The 17,140-nt window shown below is 42.8% G+C and overlaps 1 protein-coding gene across 6 annotated transcripts in view; it reads right to left on the bottom strand.

Moving 5' to 3' along the window:
- Positions 1 to 17,140, bottom strand: part of LOC140205767 (volume-regulated anion channel subunit LRRC8D-like) — a 128,875-nt gene that overhangs the window by 40,863 nt on the left and 70,872 nt on the right. The window lies entirely within an intron of this gene.

Here is a 17,140-nt window from a genome sequence, read left to right as displayed (position 1 = left end):
CGTTGAGGAGATGATACACAAGCCTGAAGCACACATTCAACGTTTCAGAAACAGCTTCTTCCCCACCATCAGATTTTGAGTGGTCCATGATCACTACCTTATTACTTTGCTCTCTACAGCACTACCCTTTTATACACACAAATACATAGTGCCTATGAAAAGTATTCACCCATTTGGTAGTTTTCATGTTTTAATGTTTCACAACACTGAATCATAGTGGATTTAAAAAGACTCTTTCATGTCAAAGTGAAAACAGATCTGCACAAAGTGATCTAAATTAATTACAAATATAAAACACAAAATAATAGATTGCATAAGTATTCACCCCCCCTTTAATATGACACACCAAATCATCACTGATTTGAATTGGTTTTAGAAGTCACAAAATTAGTTAAATGGAGGTCTGTTTTTGGAGACCTGTGTGCAGTCAAGGTGTTTCAATTGATTGTAGTCAAAATATACCTGTATCTGGTACTTTCAACTGCTGGTGAGTCAGTGTCCTGGCAAAAACTACACCATGAAGACAAAAGAACACTCCAAGAAACTCCGCAGAAAGGTTATTGAAAAGCACAAGTCAGGAGATGGATACAAGAAAATTACCAAGTCACTGAATGTCCCTTGGAGTACAGTTAAGTCAATCAGAAATGGAAAGAATATGACACAGCTGTAAATCTGCCTAAAGCAGGCTATCCTCAGTGACCGTGCAAGAAGGGGACTAGTGAGTGAGGCCACAAGAGACCTATGGAGGAGTTACAAGCTTCAATGGCTGAGATGGGAGAGACAGCACATACAATTGTTGCCCAGGTGCTTCACCAGTTGCAGCTTTATGGAAGTGTGGTAAAGAGAAAGCCACTGTTGAAAAAAAACTCACATGAAATCAGCTGGAAGAAGGTTCTATAGTCTGATGAAGCTAAAATTGAGCTTTTTGCCCATCAGACTAATTGCTATGTTTGGCGTAAGCCAAGCACCACACATCATCAAAACACACCAACCCTACCGTGAAGTGTGGTGGTGACTGCATCATGGTGTAGGGATGCTTCATGGCTGCAGGCCCTGGGATGCTTGTGAAGGTAGAGGGTAAAATGAATGCATCAAAATACAGGGAACTCCTGGAGGAAAATCTGATGCAGTCTGCAAGGGAACTGCAACTTGGGAGAAGAATTGCTTTCCAGCAAGACAATGACCCCAAGCATAAAGCCAAAGCTACACAGGAATAGCTTAAAAACAACAAAATTAATGTCCTAGAGTGTCCAAGTCAGAACCTAGAACTCAACCCAATTAAGAATGTGGATGGACTTGAAAAGTACTATTCACTCATGATCCCCATGCAATCTGACTGGGCTTGAGCAGTTTTGAAAAGGAGAATGGAGAAAAATTGCAGTGTCCAGATGTGTAAAGCTGATAGAGACCTATCCACACAGACTCAAGTCTGCAATTGTTGCCAAAGGTACATCTGCTAAATACTGATTTGAATGGGATGAATACTTGTGCAATCAATTATATTGTTTTATATTTGTAATTAATTTAGATTATTTTGTGGAGATCAGTTTGTGGAGTCTTTTTTTGTTGATCAGTGCCAAAAAAGCCAAATTAAATCCACTGTGATTCAATGTTGTAAAACAATTAAACACGAAAACTTCTGGGGGGAGGTGAATAGTTTTTATAGCCACCTTATATAGCTAGGACAGCTAAGACTTTTGCACAGTGCTATATTTGGAGTGGAGAGCAAATTTGTAAATTGGATGGGAGCAATGGATGTTGGGAAGGTTGAGGGTGGAACACTGTGGGAGGAGTGGTGGACAGGTGGCAGAGAAAGCAGGCCTGGGTGGAGGATGGCGTGGGAGCAGACACAACCAGCCTTGAGACACCAGCAAGGCCATCTGATTCCATTACAGAGTGTCTCTCTGGTGCTTCCCTCTCCCTTCTCCTTTTTCCAACCACGAGTCCCCTTTCCCTGCACCCTCCTCACTCTCAGTCCACAATAGGGACCCATATCAGAATCAGGTTTATCATCACTCATATACGTCATGAATTTTTTTTGGGAGCAGCAACATCAGTACAATGCAATACATAAAATTACTTTGGTACTATGCAAAAGTCTTAGGCACCCTAGCTTGCACGCTCTCTCTATCTATATCAATAGACAGTAGGTGCAGGAGTAGGCCATTCGGCCCTTCGAGCCAGCACCGCCATTCACTGTGATAATGGCTGATCATCCACTATCAGTATCTGGTTCCTACCTTATCCTCATAACCTTTGATTCCGTTATCTTTAAGAGCTCTATCCATCTTTTTCTTGAAAGTATCCAGAGACTTGGCCTCCACAGCCTTCTAGGGCAGAGCATTCCATATATCCACCACTCTTTGGGTGAAAAAGTTTTTCCTCAACTATCTATATATATCTATCTATATCTATATATCTATCTATCTATCTATCTATCTATATATATATATATATATATATATATATATATATATATATACACACACACACACACACACGTACAGTAATTTTTAATTCTAGCTTACAGTAATTTTGTACTGTACTGCGCCACAAAACACGTCAGTGACAATAAACTGGATCTGGACTGCCGTGTCTGCATTACAACAGTGATCATCCTTTAATAGACTCACTGGCTGGATAAAGCTTGGTAATCTCAGAGAGGTCATGAGAAAAAGATATATCCTTTGCAAGTAAGTCTTTCTAATGCTCTGCCTCTACCATAACGGGCACCAACACTGAGGACATCTTCAAATGGCGATGCCTCAGGAAGACGGCATCCATCACCAAAGACCCCATTGCCCAGGACATGCCCTCCCCTCATTGCCACTGTCAGAGAGGAGGTATAGGAGCCTGAAGACACGCACACAACACTTGAGGAACAGCTTCGTCTCTTCTGCTGTCAGATTTCTGAACAGACGATGAAGCAACCCAGGACCACTACCTCACTATTTTTGCGCTACTTAATTAAAAAAAATCTTGTAATTTTAAGTTTTTAATGTGTAGCACTAGACTGCTGCCACCACATAATGAATTTCACAATGTATGTCAGTGATATTAAATCTGATCCTGATACTGTGAGCCATCTGAACTAGACTCCACAGTGTTGGTAAACTCCCCCGCTACGTTCAGGTCAAGATCTTTCAAAAATGCCCTTTGGAACTACCTTAATAAGAAAAACACTTGTTCCTTCAAATCAAAGCAGGATACAGCATCAGATTCAGATATGAAAAGTAGCATGACGAAGTACTTTGCCACACTCGTTAAGCTCGACAAACAAGGAGTGATGCACCTTATGACGCCTTCCCCTCACAAACAGCTGCAGAAGTTCCTTTGCAAAAGTACAACCTACTTCTTTTCCAACCGTGATGTTTGCAAGCCCAGAAGGGGAGAAAAAGGTAACACTTGGTTTCAAAACTCCTTGCTTCCTAAGTAACTCCCTCAGCCACTACACAGAGGCTGCCAGTTAAATGTAGGCAGGCTCTGGCGGTGACTCAGCATTTATATCTGATATGCTGATCAAGCTGCACTCAAGCAGGAAGCAAAACAACACTGATAATGGAAATCAGAAACAGACACAGAAGTGTCAGGAGCACCACCAGGTACAGGAGGGAAAAAAAAGTGCATAGGGGTAGGGGATGAAAAAAATGGGAGATGGGAGGAAGGCAGGAGAGATTAAAACAAAAAATTCACACAGTCTTAAAGATTTCTTCCCCTGGCAGTTAATCTGATCAACCAATCTAGGTTAGCCCTTCACCCTTCTTTCTATTAGCCCCATTACTGCACTTTAGACACTTTAAGCCATGATTTATAATGCTGTTTGCATTGTAAATATATGCTGGTGTTTATGTATTTCTGCTCATTTTATTCCATATCTGTACTTTAACCACAAAGTTTATTTTTATACAAGTCTTTATTCTTTATAATTGTTAAATTTTTTTCCTGCTCAGCTACACCCTCACCAACACATCACAGCAAATTCCTGATACACCTGCTTCTGAATGGAAATCTCTAATCAGCCGATCAAGTGGTAGCAATTCAACGCATAAAAGCATGCTGATATGGTCAAAAGTCAGCAGACTTGATGTGCCGAATGGCCTACTTCTGCTCCTTTGTCTTATGGCCTTATGTTGTTCAGACCAAAAATCAGAATGGGGAAGAAATGTGATCTAAGTGACTTTGACCATTGGTGCCAGAGGGGTGGCTGGAGTCTCTCAGGAACTGCTGGTCTCCTGGGATTTTCACACACAACAGTCTCTAAAGTTTATAGAGACTTGTGTGGAAAACAAAAACATCCAGTGAGTGGCAGTTTTGTAGGAGAAAATGCCTTGCTAGTGAGAGAGGTCAGAGGAGAATAGCCAGACTGGTCCAAGATGACAAGAAGGCGATGGTTAACCAAATCACCAGGCATTACAACAGTGGTGTGCAGAAGAGCATCTCTGAACCCACAACACGTTGAACCTTGAAGTGGATGGGCTACAGCAGCAGAAAACCACACTGGGTTCCACTCCTCTATTGAATAAAGAGGCCACTGGGTAACACCGATCCTTGGGATTAAATTACAAAAAAATGACAGTACACCGACTGTCGTTATAACACGTGCTCAAAGGAGATTCAAATGAGAATATTAGAATTATCCAAAATATACCATTTAATTCTTGAGCCCAGAAGCAAAATAGTTGGCAGATGCTGGTAACCTGAAGAAAGATCATAAAATACCGGAAACATTCAGTATATCACAAGCAGTTCTCTCCTTTCTGCAGATGCAACCTGGACTGCAGAGTATTTTCTGGATATCATCGTCCTGGAAGCCTAAATCATATCAGGGAGGAAGACTAGGTACTCTCCCTTGAGCTGACACTGGGAAACGGATGAGTTCAAAGTTCAAAGTAAATTTATTATCAAAGTACATATATGACACCAAATCCTACCCTGAGATTCATTTTCTTGCAGGTGTTCACAGGAACAAAGCAACACAATAGGATCAATGAAAAACTGCACACAAAGAATGACAAACAACCAACATGCAAAACACAACAAATTGTGGAAATTGAAAGAAAAGAAAAAAAACAAAATAACAATACTTAAATAATAAATAAATAATACTGAGAACATTAGTTGTAGAAATCCTTGAAAGTGAGTCTGCAGGTTCAGGCATCAGCTCACTGTTGAGGTGAATGAAGTTAGCCATACTGGTTCAGAAGCCTGTTGGTTGCAGGTGAGTAACTGTTCCTGAACCTGGTGCTGCGGGACCTAAAACTCCTGTATCCCCATCATGATGGCAACAGTGAGAAGACAGTGTGGCCTGGATGGCCGGGGTCCATGATGATGGATGCTGATTTCTTGTGGCTTTGCACACAATGGACTGGATATCATCCACTCCAGTTTGAAGCTTTTCCGTTCATGGGCATTGGCATTTCCAAAGCAGACCATAATGCTACAAGACAAAGGATGAAGGGTCAGGGTGCCAATGGGAGGGGTAATTCCAGTGACAGGTGCTCGACACCAAGGCCATGCTTGCCAACCGAGTATAGGAAAACATCCAATCGAGGCTTCATCACCACAGCACAGAGAAGGTTGCATTGTTAAAAATCGAAAGCAGTACAATTGCATTGCTGTTTCACTTGGAAAGACTGCATAGGGTTGGGCACAAGAGACAAGCAGCAATAAACGGGGGAGGTAGCAACTCCTAAACACAAGAGATTCTGCAGATGTTGGAAATTAAGAATAACGCACACAAGTTGCTGGAGGAACTCACCAGGTCAGGCAGCATCCATGAAATGGAATAAACCATGGACATTTTGGGCCAAGACCCTTCATCAAGACTCACACCCTGCTGAGTTTCTCCAGCACTTTGCGGTTGCTGTTCAAGGTAGGAACCCTTCTGTTTGTATGAAAAGCTGCTAACAGAACGGGTTGGATTTAGCAGCAGAAGTGGCCGAGGTATCCAAGGGGAAGCGGTCACTTGGAATCATGGGAAGAGAGTGGAAAATTCAACATTCAAGCTTGCTTATTGTCATTCATCAGTACACAAGTGTAAAGGAGAACAAAATGTGTGTTACTCCAGATCTGATTCAGTATAAAAATGCACAATCAGCAGAAAGAACCAAAAAAACAGAATAAATATCAATACATAAGAATATCTCATATAAATACACTAGTTAGTGAAGGCATCAAGAAGTTACAAACTTCATCCATTCTCATTGTTTTATATGCAGTTTTTCATTGATTGTATTGTATTTCTTTGTTTGACTGTCAATGCCCACAAGAAAATAAATGTCAAGGTAGTATATGGTGACAGACTGTGTGGCTGCACGATTTTCTACCGTACTGGGCTGCTTTGCCACAGTCCGGGTGTCACGGTTTTCTACCATACTGGGGTGTTTTGTCACTGTCCGGGTGTTTGTCACTGTCCGGGTGACACGGTTTTCTACTGTACTGGGGTGTTTTGTCACAGTCTGGGTGACACGGTTTGTTAGCATACTGGGGCGGCACACTAGAGTGGTGATTAGCACAACACTATTACAGTGCCAGGCAACCAGTTTCAATCATTGCTTGCGTCTGTAAGGAGTTTGTCACTGCATTGGTTTCTTCCGGGTGCTCAGATTTCCTCCCACATTCTGAAGACAGACAAGCGTTAGCTAACTGGTCCCATGGGTGTCATTTGGTGGCATGGGCTCGTTTGGCCAGCATGGCGTGTTACCATGTCGTATCGCTAAATACAATAATAAAAATACTAGACATACTCAGCAGGTCAGGCAGGAATCTGTGGGGAAGAAAAACAGAGTCATGCTTCTGGGTGAAGCCCCTTTGTCAGAAATACGTCACCCAGTTCACTTGATTCAGAACTGATGAAACCCATTAACTTAGTTGCTCTTTCCACAGCCAGTGTCGACTCATTGAATAATTTCCAGTGTTTTGTTTTTATATTTCATGTAATGATTCCATTAGTTCTGCTACAACTTGTTGCATTAACACTGACCTTAAGTTTCATCTCCAACTTCTCCTCCTGAACCAAGGTCATTCACAAAAAACATCAAGACTAACACTTTAAACCAGATACTGCCTAACCAAGCGTTTCCATATATTTCCAATGGAGCATCCAGATAAATTAATCTCGAGCCCAATCGCTCGCTATTTAACCAATAAATTTTCACGTTGCTTCTTTAATACATCAAAATGTATTTTAGATTGGTAATAAAGTTCAATCAAGAACAGACTAGATAACAATACTAGGGTGGGATGGTCGGTAAATTCCAGATTTCTACCAAAGATGTCCATTCTCGTCAGTTAAACATCAGGATTAAAGATTTGCTTTCTTTGCCACAAGGAAGATTACCCTTTATGGGTATGCATGAGCTTTCTAATACAAAATCTTTTATTTCACCCGCCCACCCCTCATATCCTGGGGCGAAGTCCCAAGTTGGAAGGCTGGTGGCTGTGAGCCTGAAAGCCTGGGCCTAGGATCGGTGGTTCAGAGGGCAGCCTACCCTGAGGCTGAAGGCCAGTCTGTGTTTGAGGCGGTGGGTGGGTGAGAGGTAGGTTGGGAAAGGGGTTTCTCCTAATGAAGGGTCTCAGTCCCAGACATCCCACCCTGCAAAAACTCATTTCAGGGAGGTAGCACCATCAATTTGCGGGAGACTTCCGGGAGAGGTGGGATGTCTGCAATAGAGTAGCTCCTCAGCAGCCAGCCAGCCAGCCAGTTTAAATAACGTTAGCTATGCTAATGAACGAATGACACCTGTTAAACTCACCTCAACATGTCTTTTACATTTTAACCCACCATGGGCAATAGAAAAGTCACTGTTGCAAACAGTGCAGCGAGCAACACTGTCATTATTTTTGACCACTATTAGGCAGGAGTACACTTTAGTGTAGTCTGGGGTGACGTACGTTTTATATTTTCTTTTTTTGGAACTCTCCCACTCTTGCTCTCTCTATCGCGTGCATAAGCACTCTTTCGCTCGTGGTCGCTCTCACTCGCGCTCGCTTTCTCGCTCTTGCTCTCTCGCGCTTGCTTTCTCTCTCTCACGCTCTCTCGCACTTGCTTTCTCTCGCTCTCTCTCTCACTCGTGGTTGCTCTCACTCGCGCTCGCTCTCAAAAAAACCAATTTCTGGGACATTGTATATAATTTGCGGGCATCCGGGAGCTACTATTAATTTGCGGGAGACTCCCGGACCTTCTGGGAGAGGTGGGATGTCTGCAGTCCGAAACATCTACTGTTTACTCTTTTCTATAGACGCTGCCTGGCCTGCTGAGTTCCTCCAGCTTGTTTTGCTGTCCCTATGTTGTTCTGCTGAACACTGTGGGCACAATATTGGTGGTGGAATGTGTGGCGACACTTGTGGGCTACCCCCAGCCATCCTTGGGTATGTCAGTTGTTAACTGAAACAACGTATTTCACTGTCTGTTTTGATGTACAATAGATAAATAAATCTGAGTATCTGGGTGATAATAATATTAATTTTGGAGCAGCTTGGAAGAAAAGGGTGCCCAGTTTCCATCTATGATTCTCTGCCAAGCAAATTCTCAGCCTTGACTGAAGATGATTTAGGGCAGAGGCCAGGCACTACTCCGTTGATGGGGGGGGGGGGGGGGGGGGGGAGAGAGAAAAACACAGCATGTTACATCACTGTAGGCTGCTTTTCACATGCTCCACACGCAGTTCGACAAAAGGAGTAGCAGAAACCTAGAAGGAGCTTGCTAAGGAATTGGTTTTCCCACAGAAGGGCACGTGTCAATGTAGGGAGAGGCAGAGAAAAAAGAAACCCACAAGGAAATGAGTATCTTTTGCTTTTCTTGACAGCTAAGTACAGCTGCACGACCTCTCCGCAACCTCTCAGCATGCAGTACTCATCCATACAGAAACACTGCGAGTCTCACACACCAGAACCATGAGTTGCAACCCAATCAATAACGTAGCAATCTAGTTTTGAAATACACATAGCTGCTGGAGGGATTGGCATGTCACCAGTGTTTAAACATTTTAATATTTCCATGATGTTCTTACAGTGAAGTCTTTATTTTGCTACAGTCAGAGTTTGAAGAAGTCATTGACATTGCTTGACGTACACAGGAGATGTTTTTCCTCAAATGAAACTTTGCAAAGATTAAGTCGATGGTTTCCAGGTGTGACTGCTGCTAGGGACAGGGATAAACTGTATATCTTGCCTTGGAACTAAGCTGCTTCATACATGGCCTTGATCTCGAGAATCAAAGTGCAACAAAGCAAGTATTGAAAACTTGATAAAGGCACACACTTAACATTGCTTCAGAATGTTTAACTGAAGTCCCCAATAATTATATTATCAATAAAGCACTGCACGCCATTGAGAACTCAACAGCACACTTTTTTTTAAAATCAGGCACGCCAACTGGTTTGGACAAAAGTATGGTACATTCAGATCAACAGGAAGCCATTAAAGTAACTAAAGTGAAGAAAGGTCATCTACTAGAAATGGTTAACTTTGTTTCTCCCACCATGACCATTTTCAACATTTCTGCTTTGAGAACCTCGAACATTACAGCACAGGACAGGCCCTTCGGCCCATGATGTTAAGCCTACATTATAACCTACTGCAAGAGCAATTTAACCCTTCCCTCCCAGATAGCTGTCCATTTTTCAATCATGTCAAGTCATTTGTCATTTAACTGCATACACCTATACTGTCAAACGAGATGGTTCTCTGAACCAAGGTGTAAAGAGCAGTAGTACACATGTAACACACAATAACAGGAAAGTAAGGATAAAATCTACAGATGAATTATGCATAAATAAGTAAAGTGCAGAAATTAAATACTGTCAGGTGCAGGGCAGATTAACCAGTGACACCGAATGCGATGTGGCAGGGAGTTCAGAAGACTAATGGCCTGAAGGAAGAGACTGTTTCCCATCCTGACCATTCTTGTTTTTGTGCATCGGAGTCCCCTGCCTGATGGTAGAAAGTTAAAGAGGATGCTGGACAGGGGTGCCTATCTAAGAGTATCATAAGTGTCCCTAATGCATCTCCTTCTACCACCACATTAGCAGCACATTCCACACATCTCACACACTAAAAAAAGCTACTTCCGACATCCCCTCATACCTTCTCTCCCCCCCCCCCACACCTTAAAGTCATGACCCCTCGTATTCGTCATTCCACCTTGGGAAAAGGTCTCTGTCTGTCCACTCGATCTCTGCCTCTCACCTTGTACACCTGTATCAATTCACATTTTATCCCTCCAAAGATTAAAAACACTAGGTTATTCAACGTATCCTCATAAGACTCTCATCCTCCTCTCCGAAGAGAAAAGCCCTAGCTTGCTCAACTATCCTCATAAAACATGGTCTCTAATCCAGGTATCATCCTGATAAGTCTCCTCTGCACCCTCTATAAAAACTTCCTCACACTTTCTATAATGAGACGAGCAGAACTGATTGCATATTCCAAATATGGTCTAACCAGAACTTTATAGAGCTGCAGTATTACCTTGTGGCTCTTGCATTCAATTCCCCAACAAATGGAGGCCAACAAACCATACGCTTTCGTAACCACTCTATCAACTTGTGCAGCAACTTTGAAGGACCTATGAATGTGAACCCTAATATCACTCTGTTTCTCCACACAGTTAAGCAGCCTGCCATTAACCCCGCATTCTTCCTTCAAATTCAACCTTCCAAAGGGTACCACTTCATATTTTTCCAGATTGAACACCATCTGCTTCTTCGCAGCCCAGTTCTGCATTCCGTCAGTGTTCTGATGTAACCTACAGCAACCTTCTACACTATACACAACACCATTAAGATTTCTATTGTCAACAGTATTGTCAGAATGGTAAACCTGGCACACTGCCAAACCATAGCATATGATTGCAATATCAGGCTGGGCCAATTGTCTACGGAATGCAGTGGAAAAGGGTGGCGCGAGTGTGGAATGAACTGCCAGTGAAAGTGACGCATGCAAGCACAATTTCACAGAGGCTTGGATAGGTACATAGATGGCAGAGTTATGGAGGACTGTGCTCCGGGTAAAGGTCATTGGGACTAGGCAGCTTAAATGGTTGGCACAGACTAGATGGGCTGAAGGGCCAGTTTTTGTGCTGTACCTTTCTATGATTGACTCCAGAAAGTGCATAATGTACACAGAACATAGAATAGTACAGCACAGTGCAGGCCCTTCGGCCCACAATGTTGTGCTAACCCTCAAACCCTGCCTCCCATATAACCCCCCACCTTAATTTCCTCCATATACCTGAATGGTAGTCTCTTAAACTTCAAGAGTGTATCTGCCTCCACCACTGACTCAGGCAGTGCATTCCATGCACCAACCACTCTCTGAGTAAAAAAAACCTCCCTCCAATATCCCCCTTGAACTTCCCACCCCTTACCTTAAAGCCATGTCCTCTTGTATTGAGCAGTGGTGCCCTGGGGACGAGGTGCTGGCTATCCACTCTATCTATTCCTCTTTTTATCTTGTACACCTCTATCATGTCTCTTCTCATCCTCCTTCTCTCCAAAGTGTAAAGCCCTAGCTCCCTTAATCTCTGATCATAATCCATACTCTCTAAACCAGGCAGCATCCTGGTAAATCTCCTCTGTACCCTTTCCAATGCTTCCACATCATTCCTATAATGAGGCGACCAGAACTGGACACAGTACTCCAAGTGTGGCCTAACCAGAGTTTTATAGAGCTGCATCATTACATCGCGACTCTTAAACTCTATCCCTCGACTTATGAAAGCTAACACCCCATAAGCCTTCTTAACTACCCTATCCACCTGTGAGACAACTTTCAGGGATCTGTGGACATGTACCCCCAGATCCCTCTGCTCCTCCACACTACCAAGTATCCTGCCATTTACTTTGTACACTGCCTTGGAGTTTGTCCTTCCAAAGTGTACCACCTCACACTTCTCCGGGTTGAACTCCATCTGCCACTTCTCAGCCCACTTCTGCATCCTACCAATGTCTTCAACAATCCTCTACATTATCTACAACATCACCAACTTTTGTGTCGTCTGCAAACTTGCCAACCCACCCTTCTACCCCGACATCCAGGTCATTAATAAAAATCACGAAAAGTAGAGGTCCCAGAACAGATCCTTGTGGAACACCACTAGTCACAATCCTCCAATCTGAATGTACTCCCTCCACCACGACCCTCTGCCTTCTCCAGGCAAGTCAATTCTGAATCCACCTGGCCAAACTTCCCTGGATCCCATGTCTTCTGACTTTCTGAATAAACCTACCATGTGGAACCTTGTCAAATGCCTTACTAAAATCCATATAGATTACATCCACTGCACTACCCTCATCTATATGCCTGGTCACCTTCTCAAAGAACTCTATCAGGCTTGTTAGACACGATCTGCCCTTCACAAAGCCATGCTGTCTGTCCCTGATCAGACCATGATTCTCTAAATGCCCACAGATCTTATCTCTAAGAATCTTTTTCAACAGCTTTCCCACCACAGATGTGAGGCTCACTGGTCTATAATTACCCAAACTATCTTTACTACCTTTTTTGAACAAGGGGACAACATTCGCCTCCCTCCAATCCTCTGGTACCATTCCCGTGGACAATGAGGACATAAAGATCCTAGCCAGAGGCTCAGCAATCTCTTCCCTTGCCTCATGGAGCAGCCTGGGGAATATTCCGTCAGGCCCCGGGGACTTATCCGTCCTAATGTATTTTAACAACTCCAACAGCTCCTCTCCCTTAATATCAACATGTTCCAGAACATAGACCTCACTCATATTGTCCTCACCATCATCAAGTTCCCTCTCATTGGTGAATACCGAAGAGAAGTATTCATTGAGGTTTGCTTCATCCTTGACAAAACACGCATTCAGTATCAGTATCAACACTATCACTGATATCCAGTTTCAGACCCTGGCAGAATACTTTGCAAGTTAGTGTTATATTTGCAGTATGAGGATTGAGATTAAGTTATTTACCATACACATTAATATGTATTAGGAAATTACTGTGGTGTGTTGGCATGACATGCAACAAAAACTAATAACATCCAAAAATTATACAGAATTACATATATAAAATAAACTTAGAAGTACAGATACGGAATCAAATGTGCACAAGTACATAAATACCAGCTTGCATTTACAATATAAATAGCATTATAAAAAGTGGCTTTTAGTGTTTACAGTACAGTGATGGGGATAATAGATAGAAATGGGTGGGGGAAGGGATCTAGAGGGGAGAAATGTGCTCATCTTCTTTGTTTATGCAAAAGAACACACAACTTGTTCGTCTGCATAAATACAAGCGATGAATCAGAGCACATTAGTGAGTTTTATCCACCAGTGACTCAGTTGTCAGAACCTACACGGCACGTGAATTATTAATCCAAAAGTAATATACTGCTGATGGTAGAAAGCTGAAATCAAAACAGGATGCTAGAAATATCCAGTTGGTAAGCACCAGCAGCGGGGAGGGAAAGAGCACTTTGGATGAAGGGTGAGACATAATACATTAGAATCAAATGCGTTTGAAGTCGTGGAGAAGTGGGAAGGAATTTAACACTGAATTCAGTATTTTCAGATAACCAACCCTCCCATTCAAAAGTCAATGGGGCTGACGAAGCATTTACCTTTCAACAGATGCTGCTTAGCCTGTTCAGTTTTCCAGTATTCTAGACCTTTGCTAGTGCATTTTGTTTCAGTATTATACCCCCCAATACCCGCTTCCCTCTCCTCCACTCCTGTTACAAGTTCTTTGATAAGGGTTATCTACAATTCAATGTCTTTCAAAAATCTGAGTGCATTTCTTTTCTAGGAATGTATGGCTGATAGAAACTTTCAATATTTTGACCATGATAATAAAAAGAAGCTGGCTACTATTTGTTCTAAGCCAAATTAGACAAGACAGACAGGCGCACACATCAGAGTTTACCTTGGCAATGAAGACAGTGGAACTCTACGTGCTGCCTTAGGACCTACAGCACCAGGTTTAGGAACAGTTATTATCCTCAGTCATCACGCTCCTGAACCCACAAGGATAACTTCACTCAGCCCAATACTGAACTGAATCCACAACCTGTGGTCTCATTTTCAAGTACTCAACAACTCATGTTCACAGTATTATTTATTACACATTTATTATCATTTTGCTTTTTGTTTGTATTTGCACAATTTGCCTTCATTTTCACATTGTGTGTAGTTTTTCATTGATTGTCAATGTCCACAAGAAAATGAATCTCAGGATAGCATATGGTACTTGGATAATAAATTTACTTTGAACTTTATCATCACCAACATCTTGAATTCATGAGTACTGCAAACAATGTAGTATTTCCTGTTTATTTTCCTAAATGCAATGAACAGGATTTCTAATCTTTGATGTTTGTATCTGAGTCAGTTAAACCTCAAGGTGCTGAGTAATCACCAGAATCTAAAGGTACAAAACAATTGACATTGAACATGTACTCTCCGTGGCCACTTTATCAGGTACGCCTGTACACCTGCTCGTTAATGCAAGTCTCCGGTCAGCCAATCATGTGGCAGCACCTCAATGCAAAAGGTGGGAGAAGATGGCGGTGCGACGCAGCGTGCGCAGCTCTCTGGAGAAATGATATCGTATTTGTTAAATAGGGGCCGTGGACAATTCTGATTTGACGGAGACAGACGTGAGAAGGCACAGAGGAACATCTGGAGAAATTTCTGAAATGCCTGGTTCGCTGCCGCTGCTACTGTGCGATCAAGTATCTCCAAAGGGAAGGCCCCAAAATCCACGGCTTTGCCTGCTGCTGGCAACTGAGGCTGAGGTTGAAGCGTTCGGCAGAGATGGCACTTGGTACTCAGTGTCGGAGGGCTGATCAGAGCTCCAAGTTTTTCGGATGACTCAAGAGTCGGACTGTGGTCGGGTATGGCAGGGAGAGTTTTCTTCCATCTCCCATCTGCGTGAGGTGTGGGACTTTCGAGAGACTTTGAACTTTTTTACTGTGCCATGGCCTGTTCTTCATCAAGTTATGGTATTGTTGCACTGTTGTATGTTATAATTATGTGTTTTTTGTTAATTTTTCAGTCTTGGTCTGTCCTGTGTTTCTGTGATATCACACCTGAGGAATATTGTATCATTTCTTAATGCATACATTACCAAATGACAATAAAAGAGGACTGCGTGTCATCATAATCTAATCTAATGCAGACATGGGAAATTGTTGTTCAGACCAAGCATCAGGAATAGGGAAAGAGAGGTGATCCAAGTGACTTTGACTGTGGAATGATTGTTGGTGCCAGACAGGGTGGTTTGAGTATCTCAGAAACTGCTGATCTGCTGGGAATTTCATGCACAACAGTCTCCAGAGTTTACAGAGAATGGAGTGAGAAACATCAAGTTAGCGGCAGTTCTGTGGGCCAAAAGGCCCTGATGATCAGAGAGGTCAGAGGGGAAATGGCCACCCTGGTTCACTGACAGGAAGGTGACAGCAACTCAAAGGACCGTGCTTTCCAGCATGGTGTGCAGAAGAGCATCTCTGAATACGCACCATGTTGGACTCTGATGTTAATGAGCTACAGCAGCAGAAGACCATACCGGGTTCCACTCCTGTACAAAATAAAGTGGCCACTGAGTGTATACTGAATGTTAGGAGTAATGCGCAGAATAGTCAGCGCAGCGCCATCCGCTAAGACTGCGATAGCCATGCCTCACTCGCATCATTTATTGTGCATTACTAGTCATCCTTGGCCAGCCCTGCTGGGAAAGTGGCTTCACAGGCTTAAGGAGGAAATGATCGAATCAAAGAAAATGCAGTAACTCCTCTAATGCTGTGATGATGACGAGTTGCAGGTTATTGAAGGAACATCAGCAGCTGCTAACTACACTGAAAGCTGCAGTGACTGAATACTTCACCAATGAAGAAGGTAGCTTGCAATATCCATTGCACAAACAACACAACTGATAAGTATTGCACAGATCTACAAAATGTAAATTCTTCTTTGCAGATCAAGAAAGGAAATACCTTGAAAACAATATCAAACTGTCCAAGATGCTGCAATCTGTAATCAATATCAGAATGATTGACGATAAAAGACCACCAAAGGTAGTATTCGCACAGTATCAGAAAGGAAACTGAACAGAAGGGCTGACACTTTTATTTTAGCCATTAATAATTGAACAATGGCCAGCTCGTCAGAATAAAACCATAAAACATCCCCTCTGAACCCCATTCTTCAGCCTTCTCCCCATAACCCTTGATGGCCTTACTAATCAACTTCCACAGCTGTCATTGGTAATAAATTCTACAGATCTGCCACCTCTGCCTAAAGGAATTTCTTCTCATCTCTGGTCTTAAAGGGATGGCATCGCATTCTGAGGCAGTGTCCTCTGATCCTAGACTCTCCCACTATAGGAAACATCCTCTCCATGGAAGGCAAAACTCACAGTGTCAACACCGTGGTGGGAGCTGTCCTTGTGAACCAACATGTCCCACTGAGGGCAGGATGGTGGTACGTGAGCCTCAGGACTAACACCACCATACACAGGAAATTATTAGTCCTCAACCATCAAGGTCTTGAACCAGAGGGGAGAACTTCACTCGCCCCAACACTGAACTGTTCCCACAACCTATGGATTCACTTTCAAGGACTCTTCATCTCACATTCTCAATACTTATTACGCAGTTATTATATTTGTACTTGCACGGTTTGTTGTCTTTTGCACACTGGTTGCCTGCCCTGTTGGTGCGATTTTTGGTTGATTATATTTGGTGTTACGGTAGCATAGTGGTTAGCACAATGCTTCACAGTACCAGGAAGCTGGGTTCAGTTCCTGCTGCTGTCTGTAAGGAGTTTCTACATTCTTCCTGTCTCCTCTGGGTTCCTCCCACAGTCGAAAGATACACCGGTTAATTGGTCATTGTAAGCTGTCCCATGATCAAGCTAGGGTTATATCTGGGGTTGCTGGGCAGCGTGGCTCAAAGCGTGCGAAAGGCCTATTCTGCGCTGTATCTCAACAAAAAAAAATATGCTTAATAGATTGAATTTTATTTATTTATTGAGATATAGCACGGAATAGGCCTTTCTAGCCCTTCGAGCCACACTGCCCCTTTTAACCCTAGCCTAATCACAGGACAATTTACAATGACCAATTAACCTACTGAACAGTAGCCTTTCAGCTGTGGGAGGAAACTGGATCACCT

This window comes from Mobula birostris, chromosome 12 (genome assembly GCF_030028105.1).
Source record: "Mobula birostris isolate sMobBir1 chromosome 12, sMobBir1.hap1, whole genome shotgun sequence".
Classification (NCBI taxonomy): Eukaryota; Metazoa; Chordata; class Chondrichthyes; order Myliobatiformes; family Myliobatidae; genus Mobula; species Mobula birostris.
This window is presented reverse-complemented; position numbering and strand designations above follow the sequence as displayed.